We start from the raw sequence: 10206 nt of genomic DNA, 5'->3' as shown, positions 1-10206 counted from the left end.
AAAAAAGGCGATGTATGGGTCAATGTGTAGCGCTAGGTATTAAAAAGATATAAAGGTGCCGAGGTTGTATCTATATTTTAACGCTTTTATGTTCACTTGATTTTTACACTGATGATGGCAGGAGTTATTGTTGAAAAGTCTGAAAATTGCGAAATGTCACTTTTGTCAAATATTATGGCTTTTATATTTTTATTGAAGTTGCTATATCACACCATTTCTTATTCCCACAGAGCGATTGCACGAAGCGCGGAAAAAGTGCCTTTATTTCGTTAAGTGGACAAAATTTTAATTTAGAAAGAGACGCGACGCATTGAATGAAAAAATACACATTTCTAGATATAATTTCATTCATCAATATTATTTGGTAAATACTTGGCGTTTATTTTGTTTCGAAAGTGTTACCAAAAGTACAAAGGCCTTCAGGCAAACAGTCTGAGTCCGACAATAATATATAACTTTCACAAAAAAACTTGACACATTTAAAAAAACCATAAGTGCGACATGAACGTAAGAGCAGCATAAAACTGAGTGAAGAGCCGCATGCGGCCCGCGAATTTGCCACCCCTGCTATATAGCAAAAGAGCGACGGCGTTAGGGATCAGCTCGAAATGCCGGCTGGGTTTTCTAGAACGGCCAGGTAAGGAAAAGAGTATCGAAATATTTGACGCTTTACCAGGCGAACACACTATAATTACAAGCACAAACAGACATGCGTCATTTCTCTACAAATATAACGCTACCGCCTGGGAAAAAGTGGCCGTTTGCCTTTGGCGGGAAAATATCTCGTGCTCAACAGTGGCAAGCCATGGGTCGATAAAAAATGGAGTACTATATAGATTTGGTTTAAGGATATTTACACTTGTGGAATTGACCTAAGCGAGTAGCCTTTAACCTTTTTATTAACGGAACCTAAATTAAATACAAAATAAAATCAGCATTTAAATGCGACCCCAGTTTTTTTGCCGATAGGTAATTTTTAAACCAGGGAGTCGAACCGGAACCGAACCGGAACTTTATGAACCGGTTTTGGGTCAATTTTGTCTGAACTGTAACCGAACCTGAACCGGGTTTTGTAAGATTTTAAGGAGCCGAACCGAACTGAACCGAATATTTTGAAAGTACCTGAACCTTAACTGAACCCGAACCTGTTAACTAAAGCGGTTCGCTCCAGCATGACGTCACAACTTCTATTTTAAATACTCGAGTTATGCCATGTTTAAAATTTTATGAACAAATTTGAATATTGATTAAAAAAACGTTTATTTTTTTATTTTTCAGATATTTCCATAATAAGTTGCTGTTTTTTTAATACGTCACGTAACTTTGATTGAATGACTTACTATTCAAAGATTATTCTCTACATATATTGATCCACATTTTTAAATTTAGCACAACTTATATTATATCCGAACCGAAACTTTATGAACCGGTTTTGAAATAACGATGGTCGAACCGGAAAAGTCAAACGGTTCGACTCCCTGTATAAAACACAACTTTTTAGCACACGAAACACATCTTTTTAATTTTTTTTAAACATTTGCAAATGCTCATTACACTTGTTTGAATCCCGAGCCCAACGAAACCACTAAAACTATAGAAATTGGTGATTGATGACGACCCTGTATTAGGTTTAGGCGACCCCATGTGGGATCGTGACCCATAGGCTGAAGACCACTGACCTAATCATTTGTTAAGTTTATCTAGTAAAAGGTATTTTGTGTTAACTTCATTGTTTGTGATACTGTATTCTGACTATATTTTATAAATCTATGCTGTCAAAGATTTATAAAAAATGTTTTTTTTTAATATAGATTCGAGAATAGCCATTTTGATTGTGAAATTACAACTGGTGCCACACAAACTCATACCAATTAAAATGACATTCATTTTTTTGCTGAGAAGCTAAACACAGTTGATGTAACATTATTTGAACCAGTCGGCCATGAAAATAAAACACAATATCAATTTTTTTGGTATAAATCAGGGTGATCCAAGGTTTACTGCATAGTGGGCCACAATATTTCTTGCATATTCTTTGCGGGCCACATAAAGGAAGCTGCATGCGTACCAGGACGTCACAAGGTATCGTCAAAGACATATAACCTTCAGAAACGTTCTGCTATAGTCAAACTTGTGCGCAAATGAAACCGAGTGTTATGAGACTGGGAGAATTGGTGCTCGCGAAGCGAAAAATTTGCGTATTTGGCAAAACTTTTAATTCAGAAGACTGCTTTTTATAAGTGTAGAATGTTCGCAGAAACTGTGCGCGTATCTTACTAAAATTTTAAGAGAGATGTTGCATACTACTCAATCTCTAAATTAATAAAACTAATTGTTTCGCGCAAAAAGGTTTTATCTTGGCAAGGGAAAAGCTTGTAAAACAGGTGAAAGCTTGTAAAACAGGGGCGGGCAACCTTTTTAACACTGGGGCCAGTTAGGAAATTTAATGCTTACAGGAGGACCGCACATCAAATAAACACTAATTGATATTTTCAGCTTTTACTAAAAAAACACAAGTACAAGCGAATATGAAATATCATAGCAGGCACACATGTGGATGTTCAAATAGAAGTTAGTGAGAAGGCTGATGTTGGATATTTTGAACCAACTTGTCAATGTTTGGTTTCAGGCCAGATGTGCATAGACGCAAACTATTTAACAGCAATTATTCAAAACCAGCTGTTAAACATAACATCTCAGTCAATATGCGCGGCAAAAGTCGTAGCAGACAAGTGTAATTGTTGCAAAACAATTCTTTATCATAACAACGTAACGCAAGTAAAACTTTAGGAATAAAGATTGTTTTGTAATAGATGCTTTCCATTCGAGTTGAACAACTGCATTAGTGTAGCGGTGTAGCCTATGGGTTACATTGCACTTTCCAGCAGGAAACTGAAATAGAAAAAGTTCCAACATTGGTGCACACAAAATACCCTTATTTAAGGAAAAATATCTGGAAGAAGGCGAAGGGCCGCACAAAAACTGCCAAAGGGCCGCATGCGGCCCGCGGGCTGCACGTTGCCCGCCCCTGCTGTAAAACAATACTTTCTAGCAGAGTGATATACTTTATCGCACATTTACTTTAAAACGCAAATATAACTTATAAGTTTGCAAAATAGCATTAAAAAAAGTTTCATATAGGACGCACTGCGGATTCTCTCAAACTGGTCTAACACATTCCAAAAATTAGGCGTTCTTGCAACCCCTTGGGTCCCAATTTGGTGAGAGATAGGAAACTGGTTTATTTCATGTTATAACTGGAGAAATGTAATCATAACCATACAATTGCAGTATGTATGCTTACTGTTTGTTGGTCACTAAGATTTATTTCAATAAATCTCACAGGTACACATTGCAATACTTCAACAGTGCTTCGCGGGCCACGAACAACGATGTCCACATGTGGCCCGCGGGCCTGGGTTTGGACCAACCTGGTATAAATAATACGTTTTAGAAAACGGCTTTTACATATCTTATCGTATTTTTACAGGTTTAAGTATTGTAATAGATTTCGCTGCGTATTTGGCCTTATAGTATGTTCCCGATCAAAAATCCAGATAATATTGATACTGACCATCTTTATGAAGAATCAGTTGATGGTTAGTCCCAGTAATATGCAGAGTTAACCTAATTGCATATTATCATACTTTTAATTTACCCTTTACAGTTAAATTAATTATTCATTATACTACCTATTTATTTACCTTCTATGTTTCGTCTTTTTTAATATTGTTAATACCTTAGTGATAATAGAGCTTTGTTGTCAAACCAATTTAGCAAATCACATTGTCAAGTTTAGTGTTGCATTTTTGTCAGGAATGTACTTCTCAAAACCTTGAAGCAAATGCTAAGAAGAGCATTACAGCCAGGGCTGGGGAGCCAAAGCTTTAGGGCCAGATCCATTTTTATTTTGTTTGTGAGGCGAGTTTATTATGTTTGTGGAGCTGGAGCCATTTTTATTACTTTGTTTGGGCGAATCTCTTACATTTTGAGAGCTGAAGCTTTGAATAACTAATATAATTTAATTTAGCCTGATCTGTAGGCAAAGCCTTCTTTCTGTGTTAGCGATGGCGATATCACTTTTTTGACCGATACCCAATTTTTTACAATTTTGTCAACCGATACCGTTACCGATTTTTTTATATACCTGGTAAATGTTAAAAACTTTAATTAATTAAAAATAAGATCCAAATATCATTTTAATGTATATGCCTTTAATAAATTATTATTAAACTATTATTAAATTAACTTGGCGTGGTGCTAAAACCCAATTTTTTTAAATTAAAAAATAGGTAAGTTGTTTGTTGTACAGGAAAAACTCTATCATATTTTCGTACTAAAATATTGGCAAAAGTATCAGCCCACATTTACCGATATCGATAAATCGTTAAAAGCCAAATATCAGCCAGCATGGGTAAACTGCTATATCTCTGTCTCTAATATGTGTGTTTGGTGATTCTGGAGCTGTGTTTATTGTTGATGCAATAACAGTTGTGTTCTTTACCTACTTAGGAAAGACATGTCATTTTTCAGGGCAGGAGAGTTCACAGCAGAACTCTTTACTTTTAACCAGGGCTGAGGGATTATTAAAAAAAATACAGCCCGACACTAACCAAACAAAAATAAAGTTGTTTCCTGCCAAATTTATCGATTTTGTGAAGTCCTGAGTTTGGCTTCAAATAAAGCCTAAATCAGTATTCCTACAATTCACAAAACCAAAATAGGGTGAATATACAGCAACCGACCCATAACCGTGCCATATAACTCACCCACCCACAATACCTGTTTTTGAAAATATTCCTTTTTAATTCATATTTTGTGGCTTTAATGGTTGCAAATTTGTTCTGCGCATGCACACATCATACTATAGACTGGGTAGTCTTACTTGAGTCCCACGTCTGCGTCCAGCAGCAAAATAGACCGACTCTGTAAGACTTTGACTCTGTAGCCCTGCTTTACACACAGGAAACTTTGTGGGGTGGAATATTGGTTCTAGGAAATATCTAAAATAAACATGCAAACTGCTTTTAAAAAAAATTGGACGGCCCAAACAGAGCTAATTATTTGTTCAGTATAATGTTGAAATCCATACTACCACAACTTTTTTAAAGTATTTTAGGTATGCTGTCAATTTTGTTTATTACAATGCAATCATTTAAAAATTAAATTGTAAATTGTTAGTTGTGTTAGAGTCAAAAAAATGAAACACTTAGGTACTAGAATAGTGTACATTCAAATATTCCATGAGAATTAATCTTATCACTACATTAAATAACGGTTTTGATGTTTTTTTAGAAGATCAACAAAGTCATTCAATTCAATTGGATAATTTACCACCTAAAAGAAGCTACAAGGCAATCAGTTTAAGGAAATATGCTAATCAAGCACCACTCAACTGCAAAGAAAAAAAAACAAAAAAAATTAAAGTTAAAAGGCAATTAAGGTGGCTAACCTGGCTTCAACGGGAGGCGGAGTGGTTTATAAACTATGAACCTGAACAAAGTAATCACAACCACAAAAATATCATTATTGCACGTCGACAATGGTTGAGGCCGCGATACATGTTGTCTCCACCCGTGCGGCCCAATATGGACAAACGCAGAACAGTCAACAAGAAAACTCAAACAAATGGTAAGTGGGTCACTGGCATTAGTATTCAAGTGGTTTCATGTCATCGGTTACAAAAACAAAAAGTGTAAGATCAAAGTCGAAAGAAAAGTTACGGCTGCCACAAAGTTTTGATTTGTGCATTGAAAAGTTTTTAAAAGCCTTTGTTTCTCCTTAAGTCTTTAAATAGTATTCGAATTTGTTTTATGTTCAGCTTTAAGTTATGTGTTAAAATAAGTGTGTTTAAAACTATTTTTAACTATTTTCTTATTGTGTTAACCATGGCACTTAAACGGTTTCGTTTTAAAAATGTATTTTGAAAAAGCATGGTTAATTTTAGGTCTTTGAAAGGCCATAAGTTTTCTTATAAAATATTTTTTTCATATCGACATTTAGCTTAATTATAAATTTCAAAGCCAAAAAGGTCGAGTAGATCGACAGCATCTTGATTAAGACGTTCGATACGAACTTGTATCATCTTCAGTTAGTGTGACTGAAAAGCAAATCAAAGCTTCACTTATAAAAGGCAGGATGCAATTGTTATCGAGTAGCCGCAATCTAAAGACGTCTGAAGCCCTCCGAGCACTTCGGGTTTGCAAAAATCAACCTTATGGTCCGAGTGCTGCAGAAGATGTCTGCAAACCTCTGACCTCCTACATTGGTCAAACCCGACAAAATCTTTTAACGAGGGTCAAAGAACACAGAGTGGACGAGATATCAGAGGTTTGCAGACATCTTCTGCAGCACTCGGACCATAAGGTTGATTTTTGCAAACCCGAAGTGCTCGGAGGGGCTTCAGACGTCTTTAGATTGCGGCTACTCGAGTCGCTATCTATTCAAGACTGCAGCCCTGAACTGAACGTCGACACCTTATCTACACCGCTCTACCTATTCAACACCTAAAGGCTCCAACTGTAAAAACTCTGATGATAACAATTGCGTCCTGCCTTTTATAAGTGAAGCTTTGATTTGCTTTTCAGTCACACTAACTGAAGATGATACAAGTTCGTATCGAAACGTCTTAATCAAGATGGTGTCGATCTACTCGACCTTTTTGGCTTTGAAATTTATAATTAAGCTACATTACAGATTCGTGCATAGTGTACCCACGAAATTTAGCTTAATTTTGAATTTTAAAACCAAAAGGTGAAGAATCATTTTGTTAAGATATTTTGATACCTGCTTGTATCATCATCAGTTAATAACCAAGAAGCTACATTTTGTTGTATACCATGGTGTGCAAAGAGGCGGTATTGAATGAAAATATTTATTTAATACGTAGTGCTAGTAAGTAGCATTTTGTTGTTCACGTTAAATACATTATATAATTTTTTATAGATGACTCAAGTTATGCCTTTTGCAGACACATTAAATTGGTGCTGAAAAACTGTTGTGATAATTGCAAGGTAAATTATGTTTGTAAAATAATTTACAGTCTTATTATTAGGTACTTTGTTATTTGAATAACTCAAAACTATTGCAAGATAAATTAAAAACTACTTTACCAAAAGTATAGTCATTTAATCAATAAAAAAATAGAAATTATTTTCACAAAAATCTTCAATTTTAACAAACATTATCAAAAATATTTTAAAAGTAGAATTGTGGTATTGTTTTGCTGCATTTAACATTTTCTGAACAGCCAACCAACAATTTTCTGAAGAAGTCTGTGACCAGTTCAAAATAAACGGAAAGAGCAAATTGCAAGTATCAAGATTCGTTTGGTCAGCAGGCAAGGTTAGCAATTTGACAGCCACAATTAAAAACTTTAACCCAAACAATTTTGGTTATGCAGTAAGTTAATGTCTTTTCAAGAAAAAGCGTATCTTAAAGTTGGTTTGGTGACTTAAATAGAAGTTAATGTTGAAACTAAAACACCACGCTCATTAATTTATTTAAATGACCCAACAGGCTTGTCAAATAATCTTGAACTTTCGAGGTTAAAACGTTCGGTTAAATATGGATATCATCGGGTTTATGGTAATATACGCCATCCACATGCAGCAACTTTAAATAAATTATGGGCGATCTCAGCCATACAGGGACCGTCGCTCTACCTACTAAGCTACATAGGCTCAGAGGGAAACAAGTTGAGAAACAACCTTAACATCGTTGCCTACTGCATCCTGCTCGTAAAACTAGCCTGTGGCGACATTCGAACTTATGACTTGGGCATAGCCGGACCGTGCAAACACAGTTGCAATGTATAATTTACAAGGCTGCCTCAAAGTCTTTGGGCTTTTTAATGTGTTTGAATTGATTTGTGTATTAAAAAGTTGTTAAATAAACCCTTTGTTTTTCAGTCTTTGAATAGCCTTTAAATTTATTTTAAGTATGTGCGATTACAAAAAAACATTTTTAACAATTTTTATTGTGCTACAAAATTGGCGTGCCCTCTAACATGTTTCAACAAATTTCTATTACATTAACATAATATACCTTAAAAATAAGCTATTGCTGCCAGGCATAATACTCCGTTATAATATACTTTACTTTCTCCGGAAAAACAATTCAATTTGAATAGACCATTGTACTTAAAGAAGAAGCAATGGTATACAAATTATAGTAAGCCTTATTTTGGCACCCCTGTACCTTGGCGCCTGGGAACATATGTACCCCACCGCACCCCCCTAGCTACGCCTCTGCTGATCATGACATTTATATCATTTTGTTTTTCGGCAAGTAATCTAAGTATAGACCTTTAAAAAACTTTTTTTCTTTAAAAGAGCCTTTGGAAGCTGTTATGGCTTGCTTTCACTTCTGAATTACAGAAGGCCTAGAACTAATATGTTTTAAACCTTTTTAGTTTATCTGTAGCAGTATGAATGTTCATGAAATCTCAACCCAACTTGGTGCAACTTGGACACAATTAAAACAAGATAAAAATCTGCCAAAAGAAACCACAGCGAAGCAAGTGGCAATAAAAGAGAAAGTTTGTTTCCCCTTTCCTCATTGGCGTTACAATGTTTTTGTATTAATATAAGATAACTGAAACTTGTCACAAAACAAACCTAATTTATTTTCCAAGTTATACTGTTTGGTGCTGGTCTAGAATTCTACCAGTTAGATTAAAGTAACGAAACAAGTTGTCGAAATTGAAACTGCCAGGCAGAAAATAGTAATCAACCCACGCGACCTAATTGCTAACCCTAACCTAAACATGTGTTCAAACAATCAGTTGTGTGGTAGGTTTATTAACCAGCGCCCTATGTTTTTGTATTGAAATAAGATATCAAAACTTGCCACAAAACAAACAAGGCTTATTTTCCATTTAAATACTCAGTTTACTTCAGTGCTTCTCAACTTATGGAATTTGTGTTGTCGTTTCATTTGGTTGGGTCGCCGACTGCAGTAGTTTCATATGCTTATTTAATAATATTGGTTCTGAGCAAGATTTGTATAATCTTTGAAAAAATGATGGACACAATACAATGACATGGCTTATATAATTTAAATTTGAACTTAATTATTAATGTCTTGGGTTTTGCTCGCTTACAAAAAGTTTATTTAAGATAAGTGGACCAAGATATCTTTGATGTAAAGCGTTTGTGAAAAAAATTGAGAATACTGTGGAAGAAATACGACATGGTTTATAATAATTAAATTTAAACTTAATTTTGTTAATGTATTTTGTTGCTTACACGTTTGAGAAAAAATTGAGAAAAACCTACGCTAGCATTCTGGTTGCCATGAAAAAATTAAACACTGATGTCAGGAGATAAATATTTGATTAAAATGCACCCATAAATAGTTCAGTACATACATATTCGAGTGCGCGTTACATGTACATCACAATGCACGCGTTACCATACATTGCACTACCATGTACACTGTAAAGTAGTGAGAGATGTTGTTCTCCTTCCACGGCCGCCAGCTCAGCTCGCAGACGCGCTGTTGCAGAGATTATTAACTTGATCGCGACTTGCGCTCTCTGCTTGATCTTCGGGCTACGGTTTTCAGGTGCTCAGCCCACAAGCACCGCGCGTAAAGTACTCAGCCGGGAGTTGAGCCCCTATCTGAGGATTGCTGGACAGTGGCGCTAACCACTGCGCCAACGCGCCCGCGTTCAGTGAATGAAATGCTTATGCTTAGTATTAGGGTCGCTGCAACTAAGGTTGGGAAACACTGGTATTTACCTGAAAATGTGCCCGACCGAAAAAAATCAACGGCCACAGGTTTTGCACCTGCTATAACTGAATGCGTAGAACTTTTTTTATTAGCTGCGTGTGATCAGGATTATTTTTGTTTGGGGTAACATGGACATTTTAATGACCTCACAAGTTTACGTCATTACGCGACGTCATTTAATTTTCAAAACTACTGTTGTTTTTGAGCGAACTCTTGTGGAAATCGCGTTTAGCGCAAAAAGTTTATTTGATTAAAATTGGCGACAATAATAGTACTTTGCATATTGCCTTTGGGCTGAATAGGTAAAAGCTGCTTGTCCGGCTGTATCGCTTATGCTGCGATTTTGACTTTCCGCCGTGTGTTGTAAATTGGTCCGTCGGATGGCCAATTTCTTTTTTTCGCATTCTAACGAAATAGTAGCTTAACTATTAACACCTGACCAATGTAGGCTACAAACCGGTAACAATCGTT

Source organism: Ascidiella aspersa, chromosome 3, assembly GCF_963924565.1.
Source record: "Ascidiella aspersa chromosome 3, kaAscAspe10.2, whole genome shotgun sequence".
NCBI lineage: Eukaryota > Metazoa > Chordata > Ascidiacea > Phlebobranchia > Ascidiidae > Ascidiella > Ascidiella aspersa.
Note: the sequence above shows the minus strand (reverse complement) of the source record.